The 15,774-nt window shown below is 40.8% G+C and overlaps 1 long non-coding RNA gene across 1 annotated transcript; it reads left to right on the forward strand.

Annotated features, from left to right (window-relative positions):
* The first annotated feature begins 356 nt into the window (after positions 1–356).
* On the forward strand, positions 357–2,672 carry LOC140634722 (uncharacterized). Its single transcript, XR_012032113.1, has 3 exons — positions 357–761; positions 1,155–1,250; positions 2,189–2,672. It is a non-coding gene; the product is annotated as an uncharacterized lncRNA (long non-coding RNA).
* Positions 2,673–15,774: the final 13,102 nt, after the last annotated feature.

Here is a 15,774-nt window from a genome sequence, read left to right on the forward strand (position 1 = left end):
CCGCCTCCACGCGCAGTCCTCCAGGCTTCCCCGGCGGCGGCCGCCCCGCGTGTCACCGCCGGGGCCGGCGGGCGGGACCCGCCCCCGCCCCCGGGACCGCCCCCCGCCGCCACCCCCGGACGCACGGCCAATCACGGAGGGCGCCCGGAACTTGGCTTCTCTCCCATTGGCCGCCGCCTTAGAAGCTGCGAATGGGCGCGGGCTGAGCGCGAGTGCGCCGACGTGCGCCGACCTGCGGGGCCTGGGCGCGAAGGCGGAGGAGTCCGGCGGGGGGGGGGGCCGGGGCGGGGCGGCGCGCGCTGGCGGCCCGGGGCCGGGGGTCTGCCGCTCGGGGGCCTCGGCCCGCGGGGACGATCGCGCTGGTCCCCGCGCTCGCTCTCTCCCGCTCTGGACGGTTATTCAGACTCCGCTCACGGAGAGACGGGGCTGCCGAGGCCCGGGCAGGAGTTCACCTTGGCGTGGGGGAGACGGCCAGGGCCAGCCCCCGCCCCCGCAGCCCCCTGGTGCTCAGCCGCTCCCCTCTGCGGGCGCGAGGACACTGGAAGCCCCGCATCTAAGCACCCGGGGCTCTACCCAGGGACTGAGCAGGAGGAAGCGGAGAAAGCATTTGGAGAGTGAACGAGCTCCCTCCTCACTTAGCAGAAGGGCCCGTAATGGAGGCCCTAGTGAAAGGGCTTTAGCTCTATCTCGTTACTTTTTGCAAGCAGGAGATATCAAGAAAGCAAACATAGTAGCTATCGCCTGGGTTTACAAGGAAAGTGGTAAATCCTGAGTCACTAAAGCAATTAAGAAATATCGATCTCTTTATTTAAAAAAAAAAAAAAAAAGAGGGAAAAGAGATCTTGGCATAGTTTTCAAGGGCAAAGCATGACAAGAATACCCAGTGCTTTCTCTCATCTCTCTAATAAGCCTCTTTCTGCCTGACGCAGCCTGACTCGATCGCAGTCCTTCTTCCACTGCAGACCGAGCTGCACCATTTTAAGCAATTTTTCCCTGTGTAGTGTTTGCAAAGTGACAGATGCTGCCAGGAGCTCACAGAACACATATTTGAACTTTCTATTTTGCTTTAATACATGTTGCCACACATATTGCTGTTTTTTCCTGTGATAGCAAATAACTTTTTTTTTTTTGTTTTTGTTTTTTTTTGAGAGCAGATGCACCGGCCATAAAAATGAGTCCCCAGGATGAAACACCCTGCTAGTAAAGAGAAAGACTGGTTTTTAGGTCTGCACAAGGGAATGCACCAAAATGTGAGTTGGTTAATCTAAAGAAGCGCAGTTGGTGGTATTTACATCTACCAGTGGGCCTCCAAGAGTGATCTAGAAAACCCTAGGGGTCGTTGGGACCTTTGCAGAGTTCCAGGAAGTCAAACTATTTTCATGATAATACTAAGACTTTGTTTCCTTTATTTAATAATAAGCCTTTATTTCCTTTTCCACTGGAGAGGCTATCTGATATGTGATAACATCACTCTAAAGACTAAAAATATGCGCTTGTATGTTTTCGTGTTTAATCGACTTTCTAGATTTAATTTCTGAGATGGTAACGATCAATAGGAATAAGCCACAAAAACAAACAAAAAAAGTCTTTAGGATCCTGATAACAGGAATCTTGAGACTAAAAAGTGAGAACATCTGATGTACATAATACAAGTCCCTCCATAGAATTTCTCTCTTATCATGACTCTAGAGAGAACACTGGTGGTCCTCTTGGCAATTGCTTTGTACACTCAGTGCTTTCGCAGAAGAGAAGGGAAAAGAAATGCAGGAAAGGGCTCAGAAAGAGAAGTCTCCCTGTTAAAGAACAGCTTTCTGTCCTTTCCCTGAGGCTTAGAGACCTGAACTGTGTTAATCTGTAAATCACTGGTTCTGAAAAGTTTCCTTGGTACAAATCACTTAGGCACCTCAAATCCTTTTTGCAATGTTGGGCATTAACAAATAACAATTGTTCTTGAATTGGGCAGAAAATGTTTTTAGTATTTTTCTCTAAGGGGTTATGCTAGGATCCCCAGTGATCCTTGCCCTTGTATAATCCCCACCCCTTTGAGTGTGGGGTGCCTGTGAACTTGATGAGATAATGCACCTGTGGTACATTATGTTGCCTTATAAGGCAACATGAGATTATCCAGGTGGACCCAATCTAATCATGAAGAGCCCTTTAAAAGCAGAGGATTTTCTTTTTCTGGTAGAAGAAGAGAAAATCAGAGTTGTTTGAAGAGTGAGAAAGATTTGAAAATACCCAAGCTCCTGGAGGGGGCTATGTGCCCAGGATGTGGGCTTCTAGCAGTTAAGACAGACTCTGGGTTGACAGCCAGCAAGAAGTGGGAATTTTAGTCCTTCAATCACAAGTAACTGAATTCTGCTAACAACCTAAAAGAGCTTGGAAGTAGATTCTTCTTCAGAGCCTCCAGCCTGTCCAGCACCTTAATTTCCGCCTGTGAAACTCCAAATAGGGAACATACCCAAGCTCACCTGGACTTCAACCATGAGCTAAATTGTTGTAACTTAAGAATAATAAATATGTAATTTTAGGACAGCCCAGGTGGCTCAGCGGTTTAGTGCCACCTGCAGCCAGGGCCTGATCCTGGAGACCTGGGATTGAGTCCCATGTCGGGCTCTCTACATGGAGCCTGCTTCTCCCTCTGCCTGTGTCTCTGCCATTCTCTCTCTCTCTCTCTCCGTCTCATGAATAAATAAATAAAATCTTTTAAAAAAATAAATAATTTCAAATTGTAATTTTTTAAGCTGCTAAGTCTGTAGTAATTTGTTATGCAGCAATAGGAAAGGAATACAGAGGCCTATAGAATATATTTTTAAATTAGGGTAATAGTCACATAATATAAGATCATCCATTAACAGTATTTGCACTACAACTCAGTGGCATTAGTACATTCACATTATTGTGTAACCAGCACCCTGGTTCTAAGACATTTCGCCACTTCAGAAAGGAAACTTGTAGCTGTTAAGCAATTGCTCCCTCTTCTTCCATTCCCCCCAACTCCCCCACCCCTGGCAAAGACTAATGTGGTTTCTGTTTCTATGGACTTGTCTATTCTGGATATTTCATACAAAAAGAAATCATACAATATGTGATCTTTTGTATCTGGTTTCTTTCATTTAGCATAATTTTAAGGTTTATCAACATTGTAGCATGCATCAGTACTTCATTTCTTTTCATGGCTGAAACATATCCCATTTTATGTGTATAACACATTTTGTTTATCCATTCTTCAAGCGATGAACATTTTGGGTTGGTTCCACTTTTTGGTTATTGTGAAGTGTTTGTTTGAATACCTGTTTTTAATTATTTGGGGTACATAGGGGTGGAATTGCCAGATCATTTTATAATTCTGTTTAACTACATGAGGAACTGTGTAACTGTCGCCCACAGTGCTGGCACCAGTTACCATTCCTGCCAGCAATGTGTGAGGGCTCTAGAGCCTCCACATCCTTGCCAACAACAAGTTGTTTTCTTTCTTTCTTTCTTTCTTTCTTTCTTTCTTTCTTTCTTTCTTTCTTTCTTTCTTTCTTTCTTTCTTTTCTTTCTTTTCTTTCTTTCTTTCTTTCTCTATCCCAAGGGGTGTGAAGTGGTATCCCATTGTGGTTTTCATTTGCATTTCCCTAATGACTAATGCTGTTGAGTACCTTTTCATGTACTTGTTAGCCATTAGTGTATCTTTTGTGGAGAAATATCCTTTCAAATCTTTTGCCCAATTTGGAGTGGATTGTTTGTCTTTTTGTTGTTGAGTTGTAAGAATTCTTTATATAATCTGGGTATTAGAACCTTGTCAGAGAGGTGACATGCAGATATTTTTGCCTCTTCTGTAAGAGTAAATAAACTATTAAAGGGCACTTTTTTTTCCCTCTATTAATATATAAAAGCATGTGGGGATGTGTGTTTTTAAAAAAAGAATTATATTATGTACTTTTGAATCTTATTTTCCTCAGGAATAATTTATAGAAAATGCTCCATTGTGATAAGTTTGAGCTCTAATTCTTTCTAATGTCCCACCATTGTGTGGGTGAACTTTAATTGATTTATGGCTATTAACTCTGGTTCTAGGATTTTGTTCACTGCCCACAATGCTGCAATTAACATCCTTGTGCAATATATATCTGTGTATTGTTTGCTTCATTTTTATGAAATTTATTTCCAGAAGTGGGACAGCTGGGTCAAAGAATATATGGATTTTTTATTTTAATAGGCATTGTTCAGTTGTTTTCCAAAAACCAACATCAGAGTATTTGTTTTGCATTGCATCCTTGGCAATAATAAGTGTAATCAAGGTTTTTAATTTTTTTTTTACTAGTCCTATAGGTGGAAAATCAGTGGTTCTCAACTTGTGATGATTTTGTCCCCTCCAGGAGACATTTGGCAAAGTCTGAAGATATTTTTGATTGTTATAATTATTAGTAGTGGTTGGGAGTAGGAGCTACTAGTTTCTCTTGGGCAGAGCCAGGGATTCTGCTAAATATCCTATTATACTTAAGGCAGCCCCCACGACAAAGAGTTACCCAGCCTAAAATGCCAATAGTGCCAAGGTTGAGAAACCCTGGTATAAAGAGATACCTCCTGTTATCTTCAGTTTGAAAGTCCTTATGGGTGAGTTTGAACACCTTTCCATACGTTTGTAAGCTGTTTGGGTTTACTTTTTTGTATATTACCTATTCTTAGATTTTACTTATTTTTCTTTTGGTTGTGTATCCCTCTTACCAACTAGTAAGAAGCTTTTATACTTTATAAACCCTTTATTTGTCCTCTTTATTGAAATTATTATTTTTTAAAATATACTTTTCATTGACTTGTTTACAGTATCTTTTGCCAAATAGTCAAATCTTATTGAAGAACATAAAGCAAAGTTCGAACAAGTGGTCTGACATACTATGTCCTTACATAGGAAAACATCATAAAAATGTTCCTTTCCCCAAAGTTAATTTATAACTTTAATGCAGTTCCAGTTGGAATCCAAATACTATCCAATTAAGGCTCCAAAATTATCTTTAAGTTTATATAGAATATTAAATGTATAAAATGGCCAATAAAATTTTGCGAAGAAAGGCTAGCAAGGGTATACTTATGTCACCAGATATCAGAACATACTTTAAAGGTGTTGAAATTAAAAAAAAATGGGTAATGTTATTGGAATAGTCCACTATGTAAGTGAAACAGACCAGAGAATCCAGAAATAGGGCTTACTATATGAACATTTAGTAAATGACAACTATTTTGTTCAAGTAAATGAGAAAAAGATGGATGATTTAATAAATGTTACTGGTAAAACTGTTGATCCATGTAAAGGAGATTAAATTTGGAAAAATATTATGCCATATATAAAAACAAATTCTAGATTTAGAAATGACTTAAGTTTGAGTAATAATAATATTCCAAAAACAATCTAGGAGACTACATGTATACTCCAGAAGACTATGAAACCCTTTAAGAATGAAAACATGGGGATCCCTGGGTGGCTCAGCGGTTTGACACCTGCCTTTAGCCCAGGGTGTGATCCTGGAGTCCCAGGATTGAGTCCCACATCAGGCTTCCTGAATGGAGCCTGCTTCTCTTCTATCTGTGTCTCAGCCTCTCTCTCTCTCTCTCTCTCTCTCTGTGTCTCATGAATAAATAAATAAAATCTTTTTAAGAAAAAGAATGAAAACATACTAATATAAATAAAACAGAAGTAATATAAAGTGAATGATAAAATGATGGTATTTATTTACTTGATCTATCTTACTGAGAACAGAGATCTTGTCTGAATCTCTAGTTTTTCTGGTACAGTACCTAGCAAGTTGAAGGAACTTAATGAATCCTGGTGAATGAATGGCCCTGTATAGATCACTGATTCAAATTCCTTAACTGGCCCATTACAAATCTCAAGGACAGTTGCACTAGCAAGCAGTGATCTCTAGAGCATGAAGGAGTCCAACATTTTTAACTTATGGTATAGTATAGTACAGTTAGGAAAGTTGCAGTGATTGTTACCCATTGTGTGGCATACAGGATTTTAGAGCAAAGGTAAGTATTAAGATCAGCTTGTCTATTGCATCATTTTACAGAAGAAGGCTCTAAGTTACAGAGACTTTAAGGGACATGTGGCATGATATGATGAAATTGGAAACATGCCTGTTGGCCCAGTTTAAGCTCTGTTCTACAGTAAAAATAATGATGGAATTCAGTAAAACATAATTATAATCATACACTATTAATTTTGAAAATAATATTGAAGCTGAGGCCAAGAAAGGTAAATCATCTTACCAAGATCACCAAGAGAGTTAGAAGCAGACTCAAAATATTCTTTTGTGGTACAGACTCAGAGTCCAATACTAAACCTCCATACTATGCAGCCTTTTATGATTTCTTCTAGTTATTACATTTTCTTTTTACTTTTCAGTATAATGTACCACAAACTAGTTATCCTGGAAAGCAGAGTATTGAAATGCCTTTCAAATATATTTACTAGAACTTATATTCTTACTTCATTCTCAGAAGTATGATAGATACAAATAGATGGGTACAAAAGGATATTTTTCTTAGTTTATGGATGGAGACTGAGGGACAGGAAACCTCAGTCCATCAGTCAGTCACATTTGTTCCCTCAATAAGAGTTTATTGAGAGCCTGCTGTCTAAGGCATTGTACTTGGTGCCATAGAGAAACAATGACAAGGCAGTCCCCAACTTTGGGGGGCTCATATGATGAATTGGTGGTGAATCAGTCATGCAAGTCCTACACTGGCCTGTACCCCTGAAATGCCCCCAAACTGGTGACCTCTGCCACACACAGAAGCAAATTGTGTCCTGACAATCACAGACTAAATGACTGTGCTGTGCTATCCAGTAAAAGGCCAACTCAATTCACCAGTAACGCTCCTCCCTCTTTCTTAAATACTTGGTGCAGAATTTTGTATGTAGTCATCAAGGCATCACCCCACAGCTAAACCAAGTCATGGAGCAGCCCACCAGAAGGACCTGCTCAGCCTGTGTGGGCTGGGAATGTGGTACCAGACAGGCAAGGCATTGCCACATCAATAGAGCCCTTTGGGAAAGTGCCTCAGGGTTTGCTCAGTATATACTTTGTAGAAGCATTCCTCCCTGCTGCCTCTGCCAGCCTGCTGCCATTCTCTGACATCTAAATTGGAACACCACCATCACTCACCAATCTTAAAACATTCCATTGTGCGTGACAAGGTGGCACCCCCTATGAAAACAAACCTGCTAACCATAATTCAGATAATCAATGAATCATTACCTTCATTATCTGACTTGCATTTATTTGATTGTAGGGTTGTTGTTGTTTTGTTGTTTTGTTTGCCTCTTGTCTTTTCCTCCACCACAGTCTGAATAATCTTTCTAACATGGAATATTACCCTTGTCCTTACTTCTGGTTGTTTAAGAATTTTGGGTACTTCCTGAATAAAGCTGGAACTTGTTATTTCTGACTTTGGCTAACCCCTCTAGTCTCATTCTCTACTATTCACCTGTATACTCACTATGTTTAGCTACAAGTTGATCACCAATTTCTCAAGATGCTGTTCAGAAGTCTTATCTCTCCCACCACTACCGCCTTAGTCAGTTCTCCTCTGAGCTGCCACACTAGAACTAGAATTCACATAGTCCAGGGTTCAAGGTGTACCCTTGGGAAGGTCCTGGGAGTTTCTGGAGTTTGCCAGTGGTGTACTGGGAGTGCACAGTCACTTGGGAAGTTGCAGCCCTTGAAATCCTGTCTGTGACTCAGCTATTGAGCCTCCTCATGACACATGGAATGAATTCCATCTGAGGCCAGAACACACTAGATTATTCAGACAAGCCAAGTAACAAAATAATTTATTTTCTAAGATACAGATCTTAGCTTACATAAGACATGGTTATATCCCATGGGTTATAAACCCATCGTACGTTGAAAATATTCAATACACCTAACCTATCAGACATCATAGCTTAGCCTAGCTTGTTAAGCATGCTTGGAACACTTATATTAGCTTACAGTTGGGCAAAATAATCTACCACAAAGCCTGTTTGATAATAAAATGTTGAATATCTCATGTAATTTATTGAATACTGTACTGAAAGTGAGGAACAGAATGGTCATGTGTGTATGGAACGGTTGCGTGTCGATTGTTTATTCTCATGATCATAGGGCTGACTGGGAGCTGTGTCTCACTTCCTCTGCCCAGCATCATGAAAGAGGATCATCCCACATATGGCTAGCTGGGGAGAAGATCCAAATTCAAATTCCAAGGTACAGTTTCTATTGAATGTGTGTGGCTTTTGTGCCATCATAAAGTAAAAAAGTCCTAACCCCAACTATCATAAATTGGGGACTGTCTATACTTTTTGTCTATACTTTATCTTCTTTAAAGAATGCATATTACTTTTTAGAAAAATGTTTGAAGTCCTGTTTTATAAACATGTGTAACATTTTAAGGCAATTTCCAAAAACAGCATTTGCAGTCACAGGCGAATGAATCATAAATTAAGAAATCTTGAATGAACTCAAATAGTGCATGTTGATTCGTGTCATCTTATATTCATTTGTGGCAACATAATTGACACAAGGAATAGATCAAGCACTTTCTGGATTCTTACAGCCACAGAGTCAGGCTCTATTAAAATGTTTCTGATGTGTTTCTCTCTCCCCTTCTTCTCAACAATGTACAAACACATGTGAATGCATAATCACATTACTCATTTCCTGTCCTCTCATTTAGTTATGTGTTCTTCATGTGATTCAGTGAGGTATTTTAAAATACTCTCCAAAATTGAAGGTTCAAAACATTTTATGTGAAGTCCACCCACATAGAAGAGATTATGAAGGACATGCTCTTCTCGGCTCTTAATCTGAATACTAATCTAGGCCCTCCTCTCTAGGCTTTCATAATCTAAAAACTCCCATAAGATGTTCGACTTTTCTCTTCTCCTGGTTCTGAGGGTGAGGGCTCTTGGCTGGAATTCATCCTAACAGAGAGGATATTTTCAGTTTTTGGTGAGATATTCAAATATTGGGAGATGTGACTCCTCAAGTCACATTTATTTGTGCTAAGTTCTTGTAGCATCCTGCCTGGTAAAATGATTTCTGAGGGTTGTACACATAACCTCTCTCCCACTAACTGTGGGGTTTTTGTGATCAGAAACAGAGTATGGTCTTTACTTTTGTATTCCCTCTGTCTATTCTGGCATTTTGAGCATGAGTGTGGTATAATAAATGTTTAATGGTAGACACATTTCCCACACCTCATAAATTACACTTCCAAACTTCATTAATCTTTTTCACTGCTTATTTACAAGTATTATGACATCATACTTAGCTGTAATGAAGTATTCTATGCTCATAGCCCTGTTATTCCACTTTTTTCTTGTTTCCCTGACTTTACCCAGTGGTACATTCATAGTGGAGATGACAGTAGACATAAAGTGGGGTGTGATCTGTCCAGGAGCCCTGGGGGCACAACACATTATAGATGGTAGGGGGACACAGAGGTATTTGGTGGCCCCAGCAGAAGCCTGCATACCCGGGAAGAGGTGGTATGTGCCTGGGTCCCCCTAGCTTAGGCTCACAATGGGAGAGGCTGATATTGGGCTAAGGGTGTAGTGGAGAGCACAGTGTCTGCTTTAAGTGGCCAAGCCCTTACCCAGGGCATAAGCCCACAGGGAAGGTTGGGGAACCCCCTGGCCATAGAGCTGTGCCACTCTCCCTTTTCCCCTTTGGTGAGGGAAAAGGAGTTTCTGAGCTTCAGTATGGTGAACTTGCTGATTTCCTGAGGATCATCTGTGCTCAAAGTCCAGCACTAAAAAGTAGTGATACTTCTGGGGATGGGAGGGCACCATTGTCACCATGGATGTGCCAAAGCTGTGGGCCGCTACTTTTAGGGGGATATCCAGCAGAACTCTGGAACACCACAGGGAGAAAATAAGTGGGAGTCTGGCACTTTTATTGCTCTTGAAAGTAAATACGAAGAAACTTGAGCTTCTCCAGTCTGTAAAGGCGCTAGCATTGAACACCCAGAAGCATCTGAAAATCCATATACTCTGACCCCAGACAATGCAACTCCGTTCTATTTTGATGTAAAGATCTTCAGATGAAACCAACTTTAGAGCTCATTAAGAACCACAGGGTGAGGGGCACTGGGTGGCTCAGTCGATTAAGCATCTGCCTTTAGCTCAGGTCATGAACCTGGAGTCCTGGGATTGAGCACCCACCCACCCTCCCCCCCCATCCCAGTCTGGGCATCTGGCTCTCTGCCCTGCCCCTCATCCTCTTAATGCTTTCTCTTGCATGCACACATACTCTCTCTCTCCAATAAATAAATAAAATCTTAAAAAGAAAAAGAAAGAACCACAGAGTGAGAAAAGGCTGATCTCTATATTAGAGAATGAAGAGCCTTTAAGGAGAGCAACTCATTCATACTTTTGCCTATGACTCATACAAATTTATTTCTAATCTCACCTTCTCTCCACCCATGTTCCAGGGTTGATGCTCCTCCTGCTTTGAAATATAAAAAAGGACCCACAGGTTCAGGATCCGGTGTCTGATGGTTCCCCCCAAAATCTGGGTATCAATTGCTTATTCTGGCAAGGATAATTTAATGGGTAGCAGTTAGATGTACCCCTAGCAATAATCACAGGGAGCTCACACAAGATAGAGAAATGCATGAAACTTGTGAGCAACCAACTATTCAGACATCACCATTCTGCTCCTAGCCAACCTAAAAACTTATCACGAAGTTTAATATGTGAAAGGCTTAGTGGTGAGGTACATTGGACAGATCCAGGTTTGGGGTCCAATCCCCACTCCATCCCCCTGGGTGAACTTGAACCATCTACCAACCCCTTCGAAGGTTCAGTTTTCTTATGTAAAGTGGAGATCATAATATCTACTTCTTAAGATAGTTGAGAGGATTAAATATGGTTAGATATATTAAGTGTTTTGCACAGACACAAAACTGATCTAAAAGAAGAGCTCTCATTATTAGCTAAGCACCATGGTGAGTCAGCTTCTAAGTACTTAGGGGAGACCATGGCACACAGTTGGCGTTCTTTAAATGCTTGTGCAGCCAGCAAAAGCAGATTGCAATTTTGAATTTAGCTTTTGTTTGTTTTGTCAGAGGCTAGAGTATCTTTATGAGGAGAGGAGAAAAGGGCAGAAGAGATCCAGGTTTTTTTTTTTTTAATTTTAATTTTGTTGAGATATGATTTTTATCCAAAAAATCATCCATTTAAAAATGTGTAGTTCAATAAGCTATGACAAATATTGATAATCATCTAACTACCAGTCTGAGATTCAGGAGATTTTGAAGACCTCTGAGGTAGGGGAGCTGCTGGTATGCAAGCTTTGGCCTTGACTAAAAAAGAAGGGGTTTTCTTTCCCCTCAGGGGAGGAGGTAAGGTGGGTGAAAATGTAGAAGAAATAGTCATTGAGTAAAGGTAGGAGTGACCTTGAAAGCATTTCCTAATGTTTATTTCCCCTGTGTGGTAGGAAGCTAGGTGTGTGCTGGGAAAAAGGTAAACAGGAATGGGACAGTCTCTCTCAGGTTACACAGAAAGTTGACCGTAGCTTTATGTGGGAGGAGACTACAGTGGAGGTGTGGACTGGTTGCCCAGTTAAGCATGCTCCACCAGGCCATTCAGACTGGCTGTGGACTGACAGTTGTGGGGGTTAGACCAGTCCAAGGCTGGGGACTTCTGGGTCATGAGGATGAAGGACAGAAGGACACACACCTCCAAGAAGTGTTGGAGAAGGAAGTGAAGCCAGGAGGGAGCCCACCAGGGAGGACATAGGGTCTTAGAGAACTGGAGGGAAATCTAAGAGTGAGTGGGCTCAGAGTCTACAAGATCCACAAGAAGTTTCAGCCTGGCTGCATTTAATGTTGCCCACATGGACTTGTTAGGAAAGAGCAGGAGGTTCAGGCCATGTTCTCAGGAATTGGCTGGTGAAGTAGAGTGGAAGGCGAAGTGATCTGTTAACAATTGATAGAAAACACAAAGAAAGGATCATTTAGACAACTGCTAGGCTTTTAAAAAGCACTGCTAATGTTTCACTGTGGTGGATGTTTACCCATCATCTGTGGGAGTACAGGTGTTATATGGTACACTGTCCAGTCCATCAGCAAACCCCGTCGGCTTAAAATCTGTCCAGAGTCACACCACTTTTCCCACCTTTATTGCTACTTCTCACTTACGGGGACATCTGCAAATGCAGCTAAATTGCAGTCTTCCTGTGACTATCCTTGCTCCTCTATAGTATAGCTGTCAGAAAGATTCATTTAAAGCATAACTCAGGCCATATATTTTCTATTCAAAACTCTGGGTAAACTTCCCATTCTCATTCAGCGAAAAACCACAGGGCTTTCTAGAGCCCTCTGCCACCTCTGACCCCCCAAACCACCACCTCTTCCCACCTACTTTACTGTTCCATCCACCTTCCACTGATCTCACCTTCTCCCCTTTGTCCCCCCTCACTCAGTCAGCTTCAGCCTCCTGGGTCTCCTTGCTGTTCCTGAATCACCCCCGGGCAGCCTGAGTTTATTGCAGGATGTTTGCACTCACTGTTCTTTCAGCTGGCCAGTTTTTTCTCCCAGATATCTGTGTTGCTTACTTCCTCACCTCACCTCCTTCTGGTCTTTACTTAAATGTTACCTTTCTGGGGCCTTCCCTGACCATCCTCTTTAATATTGACCATCTTCCTTCCACAAACACTTTGTTCCCTCCTCTGGTTTATTTTTGCTTTGGGACCTAATGTCTGGCATCTTGAATGCTTTTCTTATTGTTTATTGTCTTTCTTTTCCAACTTGAGGATAAATGCCATCAGATGGCGGATCTTGTCTGCTTTGCTCCTTTCCATATTAATAAAGGTGCCTGGCACTTACAAAATAATCAATCAGTGAAATGACTGAAGAGAAACCTGCTCAAGACTGTGAGGTGAAGTTTTAATGGAATACAAGCTTCAGGACAGAGGAAAAGGAGAAAGAGATACTATAAAAAGTTCATTTTCTCCAGAAAGAGGAAAGAGAAAATGAAAAAAGAAGAAAGAAAAGATTAACGAACTATTAATGTTTTCAAACTGATCCTTAATAGTCCAAAGACTGGTACTGATCAAAGGTCTGAGACAGAAAACAAACAGATGGGATAAGGATGAAGAAATCAGTGGGAAGCCCGGTGCTCCAAGTCCATACCCTAGTGAAGCTTGCAATTGAACCTAACCTCCCTCCACGTCCATGCAGATTTAGGTTGTAAGATAATGCAGCATGGTGTGAGAAGGGGTGTTTTATGAAATGTGGAGTTAGGTTTAGGTGGGCCAGTACTTTAAAGGGGGCTACACACAGAATGACAAGAGATGTCTTCGTAAAATAGGTAATAAAAGCGGTTACTTTGAAAGAAGTTAGCTTAGCATGAAAACAGGACAAACTTGCATCTTGTGAGTATTGAAAGTACAGCAAGTAAAGTGTTAGGGAAATAGCTGACTGTGGGGGCGGGGAAGAATGGGGGAAGGTGGTTAAATATAAACCTGTTTTATTTACAAAGCTTTCATCTTGATAAATGGCACCTTCTTAAAGCAAATATCTTGTCTAGGGAGCTCATTGACATTGATATGTCAGTCTAGGCCATAGTCCAGAAGATTCCAAATTCTGGAGGAAACAAATTCGTCATGCTATGTATAAATATGACAACACACAGTAACACCATTAAGAAGATGACTATTAAGAAAAATATTAATATATGGTTACTCAAACCAGGTTTTAACAAATAGAAATTTATAAGTAAGTCTGTTAGTTCTCTGAAGGCTGTTCATCTACCAGGCATTTCTCTGCAGTAATGAAAACTTCATTTTCTGTAAATGATTAACAACAAATATTTGTTTGGTGGAATTGAATGATGCCAAAAATGTTATGTTCGTTTTCAACAAAGGTGATTATTAGAAACGATTATCTGTACTAATGAAATAAATTATAAATATGAGTCAGATTATGTCTATACACATAATGTTTGAATGTTGATATGTTTACCATTGGTATTCTTCTGTGAGCTGGATTAAGGTATTTTACTACCAAAACAGAATGGGGCTCTATTCCAACATTACAGGCAAAAATTAGATCAATAGAAATACTTTTCTCAATTTACATTTTCTTTCCCATTAATTGTTCCAAAACATTTGTCTTCTACTACCATTTGCTTATAATAGAATCTGGTGCAAGGACATATGCAATGTTCTGGAAAATGTTAATGTACTATCTTGAGCTCTTTGCTACCAAATGACCATCAGAATCATGACTTAGAGAAAACAGTGTTTATGATATGAGCTGTTATCTAAAGGCAAATCATTTTCCTTTAGAGACTGTGAAATCTACCTTTGGCTAAAGCTGGGTCATCAGAGAGCCATGCACTTGGACTACAAAGCATTGACGTGTTACTGAGCTGTGCTTTGGTGGGAATGCATCAGCCATTCCTGAGGGATGTGCAGGAAATAGTCCTATAAAATCCGCTCTTGTGGGAGATGCTCTGCACCTTACATAATGGCCTTTTTCTGGGGTCCTTTGGGAGAAATTTAGTTTTAATTTCAGTATCAAAAAAGTGCTTCCTTTGAACATTTTTGGGTGACACTCTATGGTACAACTGATAAGGTTTTACTTTTAAAACTTCCTGCTAAACCCAAGCCCACTCAAAGCAAGGTGTGAGGGTTCAGGGTTCACATTTCCATGTCCTTCTCTTTCTTGCTTCCCGTTTATGTTCCCACCTCTGTCTTTGCTATCTCTCCTACTTCAAATATGTTATCTAGTAGTAGTTTATGTTTTTTTGATGAACAACCTTAAATATTTTAGGGGGACAAGATGAGAGCTAAATATAGCCATTCATATATACATAAAATGATGTGTTTAGTCATTTGAGTTTTTTTTTTTTTTCTGAGAGCATGGTACTCTCGATTACTTTGCCTCAGAAGAAGTAGGAGACTTTGATTTAGGAGGTTAGCTTCTAGGAAGCAGAGAAGAGCCTTTTTATTTATTTATTAAAGAGAGAGAGGGAGAGCATGGAGGGAGAGGGAACACAGACTCTCTGCTGAGCAGGGAGCCCAATGCCAGGCTCGATCCCAGGACCCTAAGATCATGGTCTGAGCTGAAGGCAGATACTTAACCAACTGAGCCACCCAGGTGCCCTGAGAAGATTCTTTTTAATGCCTGGCCAATATCAAACCACACTATCATCACCAGCCAATAGTTTGTAAAGACCCTTATGGCACACTGCAGACAAGTATAGTCTTCACAATACTTACTACCACCCAGCATGGTGACCATTCTTCCTAGTTTAGTCTGGCACAGCTGATTTACATCTCCCTGTCTCATGCTTCCTTCATTGGCAACCAGTGAAAAAATTTTTTCTTACTTCCATTTAAAATTATCCAATTTGTCTATGGATAATTTACAATAATTTCTGAATCCCATACTAGCCCTGTGGACTCCGGACATAAACAAATGTTAAATAGTCTCTAACCCTGAGGAAAACATAATTAGGCCAGGGAAATCTACTGAAGAAAGTCCAGGCAAGCTATTCAATTCTTTGTTTAGCCCTGATAATTAAGGCTCTACCTCTGTGTAAGACTTGCAGAACTCTGGCAGTTGAACCAGATGCCACCTACTGGGAAAACATGGGCTTACAGAAAAAACTAGAGCAGCAATGCAAAGTAATGATGGTGGCTCAGCAGTGCCATCGTACTTAACGCCACTGAACTGTACACTTCTAAAATGCACATGTCAATAATTTTTTGTTATGTGTATTTTACCAAGATT

Source organism: Canis lupus, chromosome 6 (assembly GCF_048164855.1).
Source record: "Canis lupus baileyi chromosome 6, mCanLup2.hap1, whole genome shotgun sequence".
Classification (NCBI taxonomy): Eukaryota; Metazoa; Chordata; class Mammalia; order Carnivora; family Canidae; genus Canis; species Canis lupus.